We start from the raw sequence: 13,031 nt of genomic DNA on the forward strand, positions 1-13,031 counted from the left end.
TGAGGACTCGGTCCTGTTGCCGTCCTCACCCCCTTCCCCCTGGTTTTCAGAGGCCCCGGTCCCACGCAATCTGCCCCAGGAGGCCCTCCGCCTTGGGGGCCCTGTGTGCACAGCAGGTTCTAGGGCTCAAGGGGAGGGGGGAGTGTCAACACAACCACAGTCTGTGCCTTTCCGGTGACATTTGGCTCAGGCTGAGGCTGAGGTTGGTCCCCCCTGACACCTCCGGCTTCGACAGAGAAACCCACCCGCTCGAGCGAGCTGCTGTAAGAAGGGCTCTGCACGGAGGCGCCCAGAGCAAGGGGACCCCTGGTGTCCGCGGGGCACGGCCATGGCTACAGCCACCACTTAGCGGGTGCTGGCTACATGCCAGAAGCCACGCCAAGCTCTCGGCTCTTAGAGTCCCTGTGGCAACTTCGTGAATGGGGAGCTGTTCCCACCCCCCGACAGGTGAGGCCACCAGGACGGGGCAAAGAGAGGTTAAAGAACGCACCCGGGCCACCCAGCTGCTACGTGGCAGCAGCAAGATTTGAACCCAGCCTGGCTCCAGAGCCCTCGGCCACTTGGCTGTGTGGCCCCTTACACTGCGTATCTCCCCTGAGCCTCTACTCTCCCTCTGCAAGACCGGGCCCCAGGAGGTCAAGGGACAGCTCGCGTTGGTGACGTTAGGGCTCTGCCTGCTGCTGGTTGTGTGATTTGGGGGAGTTTTTTAACAGCTGTGGGACTTAGTTTCCTCCCTGGCAGCCCAGGGCAACGGGGTCCCCCGACGGGGAGTCTGTGGGAGTAGTGAGGGGTGGGTGCTTGGTACCCGGTGCATGGCAGAGGTCCAGGAAATGTGCGACCAAGGGCACGGGAGCCTGAGCCCCTCAGATGGCCCCCTAGGATAAGCAGGCTCTGCGGCCCCCTCTCCCACCAATATGTCAGAGCATCTTAGATGCCCAGAGCGGGTGGGATCATGCCCCCTCCCCTCCCTAGGCCCCTCTGAAAAGCCTTATGCCTCTGTCTCCACGTGTCCTGTGTCCCCTCATCACGCGGGTCCCTCCTGTCCTGAGGAAGCAGCCACATGCCCTCCCCACTGTGGGCCCTGTGGTCCTCGGGACCCACGCTTCCTTTGACCAGAGGAATGCGGAAGAAGGCAGCGCTCAGCCCCATCAGGAAAATGCCTCTTCTCCATCGAAGGGGAGGGAGCATCTTGAATAGGGAAGTCCCTCCAAGTCAGAGAAGAGAATCTTCTCAGAGAAGAATCTTCCCCTGGGAGGGCAACAGATTCTGTGTTGGGTTACCGTCTCACAAAACAGTACATGGTAGCTGCCTGGAACCCTGTGTGGAAGATTCTGGAAGCGTAGCCTGACTTAGTGGGAAAGAACACTGTGACTGATTACTGATGTCTGCCTTGGGCATGGTATCTACTTGCCATTCTGGATCTGAATGTCTGCCCACGAGGCCCCGAACCTGTTCTCTCAGCCCCAAACCTGTTCCCTCTCCCCACCGCCCCTGTCCCTTCTCCCCACAGGTGCCCTAGAGCAAGGGATCTGTCATCCAAGTCACTTTCCAACAAAACTCCCCCATAGACTTCAACCATGGCATGGTTGTTTCATTTCTCACGCATTCCTCCTTTTCTTCTAAATAAGGAGGGTCCAGAGCAGTGTTTTCAGTTGGGGGCAATTTTACCACGTGGGGGAAACATTTGTCAATGTCAGGGGACATTTTGGGGAGCCAAAATGCAGGAAGCGGGGAGCGGGCAGAGGGTGGTGTTACTGGCTTTGGTGGGTGGAGGCCAGGAATGCTGGTAAGCGTCTACAATGCACAGGACAGCCCCCACATCAAAGAGTTATCTGGGGGCGCCTGGGTGGCTCGGTCGGTTGAGCGTCCGACTTCGGCTCGGGTCATGATCTCACAGTCCGTGGGTTCAAGCCCCGCGTCGGGCTCTGTGCTGACTGCTCAGAGCCTGGAGCCTGTTTCGGATTCTGTGTCTCCCTCTCTCTCTGCCCCTCCCCTGTTCATGCTCTGTCTCTCTCTGTCTCAAAAATAAAAAAATGTTAAAAAAAAAATTAAAAAAAAAAAAAAAAAGAGTTATCTGGTCCAAACCAATAATGCCGAGGGTGAGAAATCCAGACCTAGAGAATAGACAGCTGACCCTTGAAGAGTGCCGAGGTAGGGGCACCGCGCCCCCCCAACAGCCAAAAATCCGCCTATAACTTTTGACTCCCCAAACTTAACTACTAAGAGCCCACCATGGACCAGAAGCCTTACTGATCACATAGTCGGTTAACACAAATGCCGTATGTTTTCTGAATCACATAGTATATTCTTACCATAAAGTAAGCTAGAGGAAAGACGATGTTATTAAGAAAATCATTTACAGGGGTGCCTGAGTGGCTCAGTCAGTTGAGCTTCCAATTTGAGCTCAGGTCATGATCTCACAGCTCGGCGGTTCGAGCCCCATGTCGGGCTCTGTGCTGACAGCTCAGAGCCTGGAGCCTGCTTCGGATTCTGTGTCTCCTCTCTCTCAAAAATAAATAAACATTAAAAAAAATTAAAAAAAAAAGAAAATCATTTACAGTATGGTACTGTATTTATCAAAAAAAAAAAAAAAATTGGGGTGTAAGTGGTCCAGCCTTGCCTGGGCCTGATCCGAGGGGCCAGCCCCTGTTGGAGTCCCCACGGAAGAGTGGCCCTGGGGCAAGACGCTTCACCTCCTTGTGTCCCCACCCTTCTGTAAAATAGGGATAACAATCAGACCTACCGATGGTTGTCATGACTCAATGAGTTGATGTAGGGACAACGCTTAGGGCCATGCCTGATGCGTATCAGGGGCTAAACGCCGATCATCAGGTGATTACCCTGCTCACGTCATAACCCCGGCTTGAATGATCTCTGAGTGTCCCATTTCATCACGGCTGTTCCCATCTGGGAACCATGACTGCCTTGCACTATGGCTGCCTCCTCGTTCCCGTCCGATGTCCTCCCGAACGTTCAGATGCCCCAACCGCCCTTCCAGATTGGGCCCTCCCCCTTTCCTCCCCTGGGCTCCTGCAGGCCCAGCCTCCCTCGTCTTCCTTCTGCGCCAAGCCCCCTTAGAAGCCCTACAGCGCCCAGCACAGGGCCAGGCCTCTTATATTTCCTGGGGAAGTCCTTGCTGGGTGAGGGAATGACTAATGGCACTTGTCAGTGGGAGCCAGGGGCTGCGGGGAGGGGGAGTGGAGGCCGGGTAGGGGGGAGGCGGGGAGGTGGGCCTCTACAGAAACCTCGGGGGCTGTTTCCAGGCTGGCTGATTGGCCTTGACAAGCAGGATGGAGGCTAAGCAGCCCCGTGTCCTCTGCACTTTAAAAGGCCAGCGCCCCTCCCGGAATCTTTCCTTGGAGACCTACTAAAATAATACATTTAGACCTGCCAAACCCAATCGCTTCCGTCTGTCAGGCTCCCTGCAAATAGCACTTCTTAGCAGAGCTCAGCGAAAATATGATTCCAAACAGCATGGGGGCAATCATACATCAATCGAAGAAAAACATTTTTCCCCTTCCCTTCCACCAGCCCCCATAATTGCATTTTAAAGCCGTTCCTGCGTTTCTGGGAGAGACACCACGGTACCTGTTGCTGCGGCAGAACGAAGCTAAACACAGCAAAGTTGTTTTGATTTCTCTCCTAACGTTCGGAATGTGGAACTTGCTGCGGGGACTCAGCCGCGAGAAGACGAGCTGATGAAAATGTATTTTTCCCTGTCGTGACTCTTAAATAGACGGGTGTTTTATTCTTCCTTTTTGCCACTTTGCTGTGCTAGACTGAGCTTTATGGCATCCTGGCATGCCTGCGTCTTGCTTCTCAGTGTCAGAACGGCTGCCCCTCTCCCCCCGCGGCAGAGAGCCGCAGTACCCCAGGACAGATGTCACCTTGGGGTTTCTGCCGTGCCCTCTCCAGGAGCCCCTTTTAAAGCGGAGCCCCTCCCGAAGGGGCGGGGGTGGGGGTGGGGATGTGCCACCGAGGCCTTGCCTGGGATGAGTCTGTAGCAATCCTCTCCTCTCTGCCTGGGAGTCAGGGAGAACGGGGGAGGGAGTTTGAAGGAGCCGGAAGGAAGGGAGGGAGGGAGAGGTGGGTTTGAAGACCAACGTGGACAGAGCCACCACCTGCCATTGGCCAAAGCACACCTGCCAATGAGTTTAGAACGCGGAGCCCTGGATCTGACTCCTGGTTCCACCATCTGCCACCTGGGAGGTGGCCTGGGGTGAGTCCCTTATGCAGACTGGTGTTACGTGTAACTTGACTCCCTGCCCTGCGAGGTCCAGGCCTTAGTCCCCATCACCTCCACCGGAGAGGCTCAGAACCCTCTTCCTCCTCCTCCTCCTCCTAATACCTGCTAAGTCTGGGGTGCTCGCGGGGGGCTCAGTGGCCCAGGCCCTCTGCCTCTGGCCTCCTACGGCCAAGGGGATCTCCCGTGGGCTGCAGACCATGGGGCCTCCGGGAGTCGTCTCAGCGCATCCTGCCTCTCTCCCCTCCCTGGCGGCTTGCGGGTCAGCTCCAAACCTCCTCCCTCCTCTAGACAAAGTGGCTTCCTCTCCTCCCGAGGGGTTCCCTCCCACCCCACGGCCTCATGCGCCGAGTTTTCTCTTACAGAGACTTTTCTCTCTCTTAGAGAAATTCCATCACTGCTCCTAAGGCTGTTTCCCACTTTGCAAGAGAGTGAAATGGATTAACGAGGGGCTAGAGAGCTCACCCCAGGACCCTGCCTCAGGCGCTCTGTTCTAGGGGAGGCCCCTTGGGGGCTGAAGAACCACTCCCCACCCCCACCCCCGCTCTGTCCCCACAGGCTCTAAGGGGTAGGTGGAGACGCTCTGATCCCCAGCGTGTCTCCCTTTCCTCTTTGCTGTTCCAGCTGGTGCCAAGGCCAGCGTGGGGCACCTCGGGCCCCACCCAGGTGGGTAAGCAGGCTCCACGCTTGAAGTCCACGTGGCTTCTTGAAGGCTGAATGTGAGGACAATTCTTCCTCCTGGAGAGCACTGCTCTGGGGAGTCAGCCCACCTATGGCGCTTCGTACATGGCCTTGGGGGCCAATGCATCCCCCCGAGCTTCAGTTTCCTCGGGTCAGCATCTATGCGGACTGTGATCCCGGTGCCTGCCCGATGCGGATGTTCCCTACAGTCTCTTCACACAAGATAATGCGAGCCCTTGTGCCAACCCCAACATTTCCCAGCCCGTGTCCCTGGTAAAGAGGACATGTGATGTCCCTGTGTAGATGGGGGCAATGGAAGCCCGAGAAGCTTCCCTCAAATGCTGGCTGGAAGACCCCGGTGTTCCCAAATCCCCGGGCTGTGTCCCGAACACCTGCGTGGAGAACAAGGCCTCTGGGCAGCCCGAAGGGAGCTGCTTGCCAAGCCAGGTTCAAGGGCGGGCCCAGCGGGTTGCCACGGAGACACCAGTATTGACTGACTTGATGGCGGGGGCGCACAGGCTCGTGGCACGGGTTACAGGGCCTGGAGCTCCCGGCACAAGTGACCTCCTGCTGTAAGGCAGGTCACAGACCCTTGCCCCCCACGCGCCATGGCCCTGGCGGGCCCTGGGCAGCAAAACAGCGCGTTGGGCTTCCCTGGCCGCCGACTTCCATGATTGTCCCTTTGCCCCTTGAAATCTGTGAGCTCGGGCAAGCTGCCAGCCTCTCCCGTGCCTTATGTAGGTCCCTCCCGGGGTGTGGTGAGGGTAAGTAAGGTGATGAGCACTTCAAACTGTGCCCGCATGTAAGAAGAACTCCGCAAACGTAAGCTGTGGCTTTTTAAGCCTTGTTCTCTGAGGCCCAGGAAAGGCGAGCATCCAGGGCAAGAACCACAGGGTCCTGGCTGCCACCGAGGTCCCCTTTCCTCTGTACCAGACAAATTTTTGCCCATACTCTTCGCAACCCCCTGAATTGTGCTTCCACCCGGTCCCCAAATGAAATCCTGACCCCAAAGTCAGGCTCGCGGGCATCCAAGAAGCACCCCCAAGCCCTCAGGGGGCACTGAAACAGGGCCCGCTCTCCCTGCCAGCTTCCTGGCCACACCGCTGGCCCCACCCTCCTCCTGGGGACCACGGGCTCCACTGACACAGAGTTACAGAAGCCTCTGTAAATAAGCCAGGGGGCTAAAGCACAGACGCCGGCCCTGAACGACATGGGAGGTGACACGGTGGCTGCTAGTCCTGGGGGCTCCCCCCAGGCCAAAGCCCGGGCTTTCTTGTCTCATTCAGGCTGCACAGCCTTACCCTTCAAGTGAGAAAACACAGGCTTCGGGCAGCTGAATAACGTATCCAAGGTCACACAGCAAATTGCAGAGCAGGGGCTTCTAGAACTTTCTAGAACTCAGGCCTGCATGACCCACAGTCAGGGATGTGAGGTGCCTTGGATGCGCTGAGAACGAGGCCAAGAGGGTCAAAGGCCAGGTGTCAGGATACAGCTTGCTGCTATCACGGGAAGAAGGCCCAGAAGCCTCCACTCCGGCTCCCCAGCCCTGCCTGAGGCTCCTGGGAGTGGATTAGGATGATTTCTTTTCCTAGCAGAACAGGAAGCTGTGGGAGTCTCCCCCACTGAGGAAGGTGTGGGTGAGGAGGGGTCTGTGGCCTCCACTTCTAAAGCCTTCCAAAACACAAGGTGAGGGGTCGGGCTTCAGCTGGGCCCGGTTCTCTTACCTCTGTAGAAACTGTTCTGGCAAAGAGGTCAGCCCTGGAACTCGGAGGGGCATTTCTCGGCCTGTTCCCCCTGCCCAGCTCCCCACCCCTCTCCCCTTCCCTGCTCCTTGAGGAGGGGCAGGGGGAGCGGGCAGAAGGTCTCAGGGGTATTCTCTAATTTGAGGCTCGTGGCAGCCAACTGGGCCGGACCGAGAGCAAAGAGCCTTCTCCAGGGACTCCGAGCAAGTCGGTTTCAGTTCAGTCCCCCCTCGGGGAAGCCCCCGCAGGCTGTGGAAATCATGAAGCTGTCCCCTTGTGACACCATGGCCACCTTCCACACTGCGTACCGCGGAGGAGCAAAGCCAGCTGAGCCTTGGGAGACCTTCTAGAACAGGGGGACGGGAGGCCCGGAGAGAGGGACAGCGGTGGGTTAGACCACGGAGACGGAGGGAGAAAGGAACACACCACAAATGAGGAGGGAAAGACGGCCGGCCCTGGAGGCACGCGTGCCTTAAATGCACATATGCAGCGCGGGCACCTCGGGGGACCGTCAGCCCAGCCCCAGGCAGGTGGGTGACGGTCCCCTCGGTGTGGTTTTGGTGAGGTGGTAGGAACTTGGTTTCAGGTTGTCGGAAACAAATCAAGAGAAGTGTCAACAGGGAACCCGGGGCGCGTGGCAGGAAAATCCCCCTCTCACTGGGGCTCCAAGCTCTGGTTCCGATCCCAGCCCTCTCTTGCCCGGTGACTCGATGCCGTTGCCAAGCCTATCCGTCTCCTTTCTCCGTCAGGTGCGGAAAATAATCCCACTGCGTCACCTTCCCCAGGGGAGGACGGAGGATCCAGTACATGAAAACAACCAGACAATTATAGGCCCACAAACAGAAGGGGCTGTTTTTGCTCAAGTACACAGAGGGCGGATGAGGTTGGCCTCGGAGGAGGGACCAGGATTTAACCCTGCGAGAAAGTGTGCGTCAACAGAGAGGTGGGGCTAAGAGCTAGCATTGACAGAGCCATGCTGGATGCCAGAGGAGCCCCCCCCCCCCGCCCCCGGGGAGCCGCCCCATTCTGGACACTCTGTGATTCTTCGAGATGGCCTTCCCTTTGCCGATGAATCATCGGAGGCCCAGGGCGGTTAAAGAACCTGCCGCCGGTCACCCAGCCGGTACAGGTGCAAGAGTGGGAACATCTGTTGGTGGCCAGGAAGAACGTATACCTCAAAACTCATCTCAATTGCGTCTAAAGCTGAACATGGTGGGGGCGCCCGGGTGGCTCGGTCGGTTGGGCGTCTGACTTCGCCTCGGGTCATGATCTCACCATTCGTGGGTTCGAGCCCCGTGTCGGGCTCTGTGCTGACCGCTCAGAGCCTGGAGCCTGCTTCGGATTCTGTGTGTGTGTGTCTCTCTCTTAAAAAGAAATAAAACATTAAAAAAAAAAAAATAGCTGACCATGGTGATCACAATGATTAAAATAGTAAACGGGTCCCTGAAGTAGTTTAAAGGTCATCGAATGACTCCCTGGTCCCAGGCAGGGCTGCCTCTTGGAGGCCAGGGTGCTGGGACCACTGGAGGCCACGGTAAGACTCAGGGAGGCACCTGCCGTGGACAGGCCACACAGCCTTCCTGGTGAGGAGCCTACCCCGCTCCCTCCCACTGGCTTGGTCCCTGCTCTACTCTCTCTGGGGGTTGGTGGGCGTCCGCAGGGCAGACCTGCTCGTCCCAGGGGGCCTCACACTCGGACCTTTCCCGAAGCCTTCGCCAAGCCCGCTTCCAGCCGCCGTCACCCAGGCTGGGGAGTATGGCATGGGCAGAGGCCCGGGCCGTGGGAGGGGACTGGAGAAAGCGTGCTTGATGGCTGCAGAAGGGGGCGCTTCTGCTCAGTTGGAAGGAATCCTGGGAGCACGGGAGTGGGGGGAGGTAGCGACAGGAATTGCGGGTAGAAGGAGCGGCCGGAGCAAAGGGGACACACGAGAATGGAGGCAGGTTTGGCCTGAAGGGCCCAAGGGCGAGAGCAGGTCACAAGCATCTAGAAATCAAGGCTGATCTTGGTGGGGGGGGGCCTGTGCGAGGAAGTGGGGAGCCACGTGCAGGCTCTGGGGCAGGTGAGGGAAGGACGAAGGGGGTCCGTCCTGCCTCTGTGAGCGCTCTGTTACTCTGCAGTCAGGGGGTGCTCAAGGGGAGACAGAGGTTCCTCGGAGCAATGCCATCCGCCCCCACAGCCACAGAGGCGGTCGTGTGACCCTGTGCTTGCACAGGTGTGGCTTTCGTGGTCTGCCTTTCAGCAGGAGGCAGAGCCAGATGCATGCCGCCCCACCGGGAGTCACCCCCACGGTGACCCCGAGCGAAGGCGACCTCAGCACCAAGACAGGCTCATGCAAATGAGCACGGAAAAAGTGACAAGGGCCCCTGAATGGAAAGGTTTCCTTTCCCACTCACCCTGTCGGGAGGTGGGGGGGAGGCAAGCAGAGGCCGGTGGCTATTTTGAGTGTGGCTGGGTTCAGCGCCCTCACCTCATGCATCAAGAGAAGCACAGGTTCTGTCCTCAGGGCCGGATCCCAGTTCTGGGTCTTTCTCCCACGCACCAGGTGACCTGGGCAAGCCACTTCTCTCTGAACCCGGTTTCAGATCTGTTGAGAGAGTGAAAAGCCCGGTCTCATCTGCATTTTCACTGGCTTTCTCCCCTGTGACCCAGGCGCCCTGCATGCACACAGAGGGGCCCTGAACTTGAATGCCTGCGGGCCGGGGGGCAGGTGATAGATTGCGCACAGGACAGGGGGCACGAGGCCTCCCAATACGGGGACCAAGCATGACTGAGTCCGGGTCCTCTGGCTTCTAAAACCTCACGCAGGCCGACACACAGAGTGTGGGTGTGCACCGGCCCGAGGCCACTGGCAGAAACCCTTGCTCCCCTCCTTGTGAGGGTCAGAGGAAAAGCTGGCAGGCTCTGAGCTGACAGGACATCTCATCCTCTGCTCGCTTCCTGAATCTGGCCAGAGCAGGGGGTGAGGGAAGGACCCCGCAGCCCCGGGCTGGTCCCAGCCGCTCACCCTGGGCTGGGCCAGGCTGCCTGCTTGCAAATGCGAGCTCCTTCTCCTCTAGCTGAGTGACCTTGAGCTCTGATTGAACTGGGGCTGACGAATGCGTCTCCCTACCAGGCGGCTCGAGGAGAAAATCAGTTAGGCCGCGTACAGCATCCGTAAGGTGCCCAGCGGGACCCAAGTTGGTGACTTTTATTCCGACGGGCCCCGAGGGAAAGCTCAGCCCCCCGCACCCTTCCTTCCCGCAGAGATCTCTGCAGATCGCGTCTGGTCTTGGCCGGTGGCAGGCAAGGGCTGAGTCTGAATCGAAATGATTGGAAGGGGAAGGAGTGGGCGAGGAAGTGGTTCTCGTGCTCCCCTGGGGGTGCGGCCCCGGGTGCCTGCGGAGGAACCAGCTCACGTGTTTCTCCAGCAGCTCTGACTGGCCCACGCCCACGCTGGCGCCTCCTTGGTGAGGAGCACGACCTTCTGGAAGCTCACACTCCCTCGGAGGCAGGCACAGGGAAGGGACAGCATGGGGCAAGAGTCCACCGAGAGCTGCCTTGGCGGCCCAGCGATGTCGGGACAAGATGTTATTGTTCCCACTCGGCGGATGAGAAAACTGAGGCTCAGAGTAGTGCTGGAACTTGCCCCATGTCACCCAGCCAAGGAGCTGGCTTAGGACAGAAGGTCTTGCCGGGCACCTTCTACCGCACCGAGCAGGCTAAACACGTCCGGGCTCTGTTGCTTTATCTGCAGAAAGGGCTCCGAGCATCCGTCCCATGTGTGGCAAAGGAGGCGGGGGAGGGCAGGGATCTGAGCCCAGAGCCAGGCCACACAGCTTCGCGGGCCCGACAGGAAGGCAGGCGATGGCTGGCCCGGCCCTCAGCTTCTGCCACAGCTCCAGGCCTGACAGCTGTGACTCCTCGAGGGCCGTGTCCGTGGCAAGGGCTGCCCGGCCGCGGTGGGTCAGACGCTGAGGACAAATATAGCTGCATGGAAACTTCACCTTGTGGGGGCAAGGCCCGGGGGGGCGGGCGGAAACCTCCCCGGGCCAGGCTGCGCAGACTTTGGGGCATGCCCCCCCCCCCCCGGCCCCCCTGCAGCCTCGACGCCCATCGTGGCACGTCTCTGCCTCGCCCTGCGGTGTGCCCGGAGGCTGTTTGATCCATTAACGGGTGCAAGCTTGTGTGTCAAAGCTCCTGCAAGGGTCAGAAGAGGCAAAAAGGTGTGCCTCGAAAACCGAGTCCCCTGCCTTCCCCCGCTTTCGCCAGGCTCCCCTCCTGGGAGCCTCCACTTTCACTGGTTCCTTTAAAGCCTTCCAGCAACTACATGCATTTGCCCACACTGTGCGTGTGCGTGTGTGTGTGCCTGTGTGTGTGTGTGTCTTTTCCTCTCTTTTCTTTTTAAAAAAAAATTTTTTTTAACGTTTATTTATTTTTGAGACAGAGAGAGACAGAGCATGAACGGGGGAGGGGCAGAGAGAGAGGGAGACACAGAATCAGAAGCAGGCTCCAGGCTCTGAGCCATCAGCCCAGAGCCCGACACGGGGCTCGAACTCACGGACCGCGAGATCGTGACCTGAGCTGAAGTCGGATGCTTAACCGACTGAGCCACCCAGGCGCCCCTCTTTTCCTCTCTTTTCGCACAAACAATGACAGATCAGTATGTCCTCGGTCCTCTGTCCTTATAGGAATATATAGATCCTACTCTCTTTTTCAGCGGGTTGGAAACACTAGTTCATTACTTTTATGTGGTTCTGCGGGGCTGGCAGGTTCGTCTTCGGTCCCATGCGGTGTGGCTGCTTCCGTTTAACAGCTCTGGGGATTCCCGCTGTGTGGACACCACTACTTAATTAATCAGCCCCCCAGAGGGTTAACATTGAACTGATCTTCAACCCTTGCCTTTTAGAAGTCACATCGCCATGAACGGCCGAGCACACACTTCACACGCTTATCTGCATGATGCGGTCGGCTGGGTCTGAGGGCAGAGCACGTGTGGCTGGGACGGGGCTGCCCCTTTGCTCTGCCCGGAGGTGGCCGAGAGCGACAGGCCGGCCAGTCCCCTCTGCCGGCGCCTGTCCCCCACGCCCTTACAGCAGACAGCGTCTGCTCTTTTCCAATCTGACAGTTCAAAGGGTATCTCTTCTGGAAGTTTCGATGTGCCTTTCTCTTACGAGGAAGACGAGCTTTTCATATGTTTAAGAGCCATTTATATATTCTTTCCAAACCTGTCTTCCTAGACTTGGCCCATTTTCGAAACTGGACTATTGGCATTACGAGCTGCAGTTTTCTTTCCTAGGTGGCCATCTGTCATTGTGAGTGGGGTCCGTTCTTCGTGTCCCCGAAGTTCAAAGGCCTTTGGCAGGAGAAACAAGTTTAGCTGCCAGCCCCCAATGTGACTCTGGCATGGGGCCAGGGGCCTCCCCAGGCTTGGGTCCCATCTGTAAAATGGGAGGATCCGTGACGCTCTGAAATCCCTCAGGGTCCCCTGCCCCGAGACGGGGGCCTAAAGCCCTGAGTCGTTGGACACGGGATCGAGAGGCTATGCACGCTGGGAGAGGGAGGGAAGGGGCTAGAACGCTGACAGGGGCCAGAAAGAGGAAGTGGGAGAACTGGAGATGGGCATCTGGCTTCGGTGCTGCTGGGGGGCCGGGTTGCAGCCACCGCCCCATCCCAGTGCACAGGGGCGGCCCGGCGTACTTGGCCAAGGTCCCAGGGGGGCTGACTCTCTCTGCCATGAAGTCTCCCACTGACTCTGAGCTTGAGACCCGGCTGGGATGGCAGAGGTGAGCCCCTGCTCGTGGCAGGTGGCTTGGGAGAGCCCATGGACCCTGCAGGGTCATGGACCCAGGCCCAGGGAGGTTGAAGCCAAGACCCGAGGGCCCAAGGGCTCACCTGAGGTCACCAACAAGAGAGGGGCTGTGGAGCACGTGAACCTAGAAGTCCCAGGTCTCAGTGCACTGTTCTGTCCCTGGACCAGTCCCTGGAAGGCTCTAGAAGAAGGGTCGCATGCCTGTCACCCCTGCCCATCACCCCCCGCACACCCATTTCATTCTCGCCAGCAACTTCCTAGGGGAGGTTCTGTTGTATTGCTTTCTGACAGAGGAGGAAACTGAGGCAGGTCTACACACACACCCAGGAGAAGCAGAGTGGACGCAGGAGAGAACACAGCAGCTGTCAGTCGGCAAAGAGGTCCGGTCTGAGCCCTGGGGGCCCACACCGGGACACTGCTTGGGCAGCAGGTCCCTCGTAGGCTAAGCAGAGGATTTCTGCCTCCCGGGCCCGCCCGGGGGGGCCTGAGGGACCTGAGCCTTCCAGACTGGTCCTGAATGGACTCGCAAGTGCAGCTCTGTCTCTCTCCTCTTCCCAGCACCCAGCCTGGGGCCTGA

The sequence above is a fragment of the Panthera onca genome, chromosome B3 (assembly GCF_046562875.1).
Source record: "Panthera onca isolate mPanOnc1 chromosome B3, mPanOnc1 haplotype 2, whole genome shotgun sequence".
Taxonomy (NCBI): domain Eukaryota; kingdom Metazoa; phylum Chordata; class Mammalia; order Carnivora; family Felidae; genus Panthera; species Panthera onca.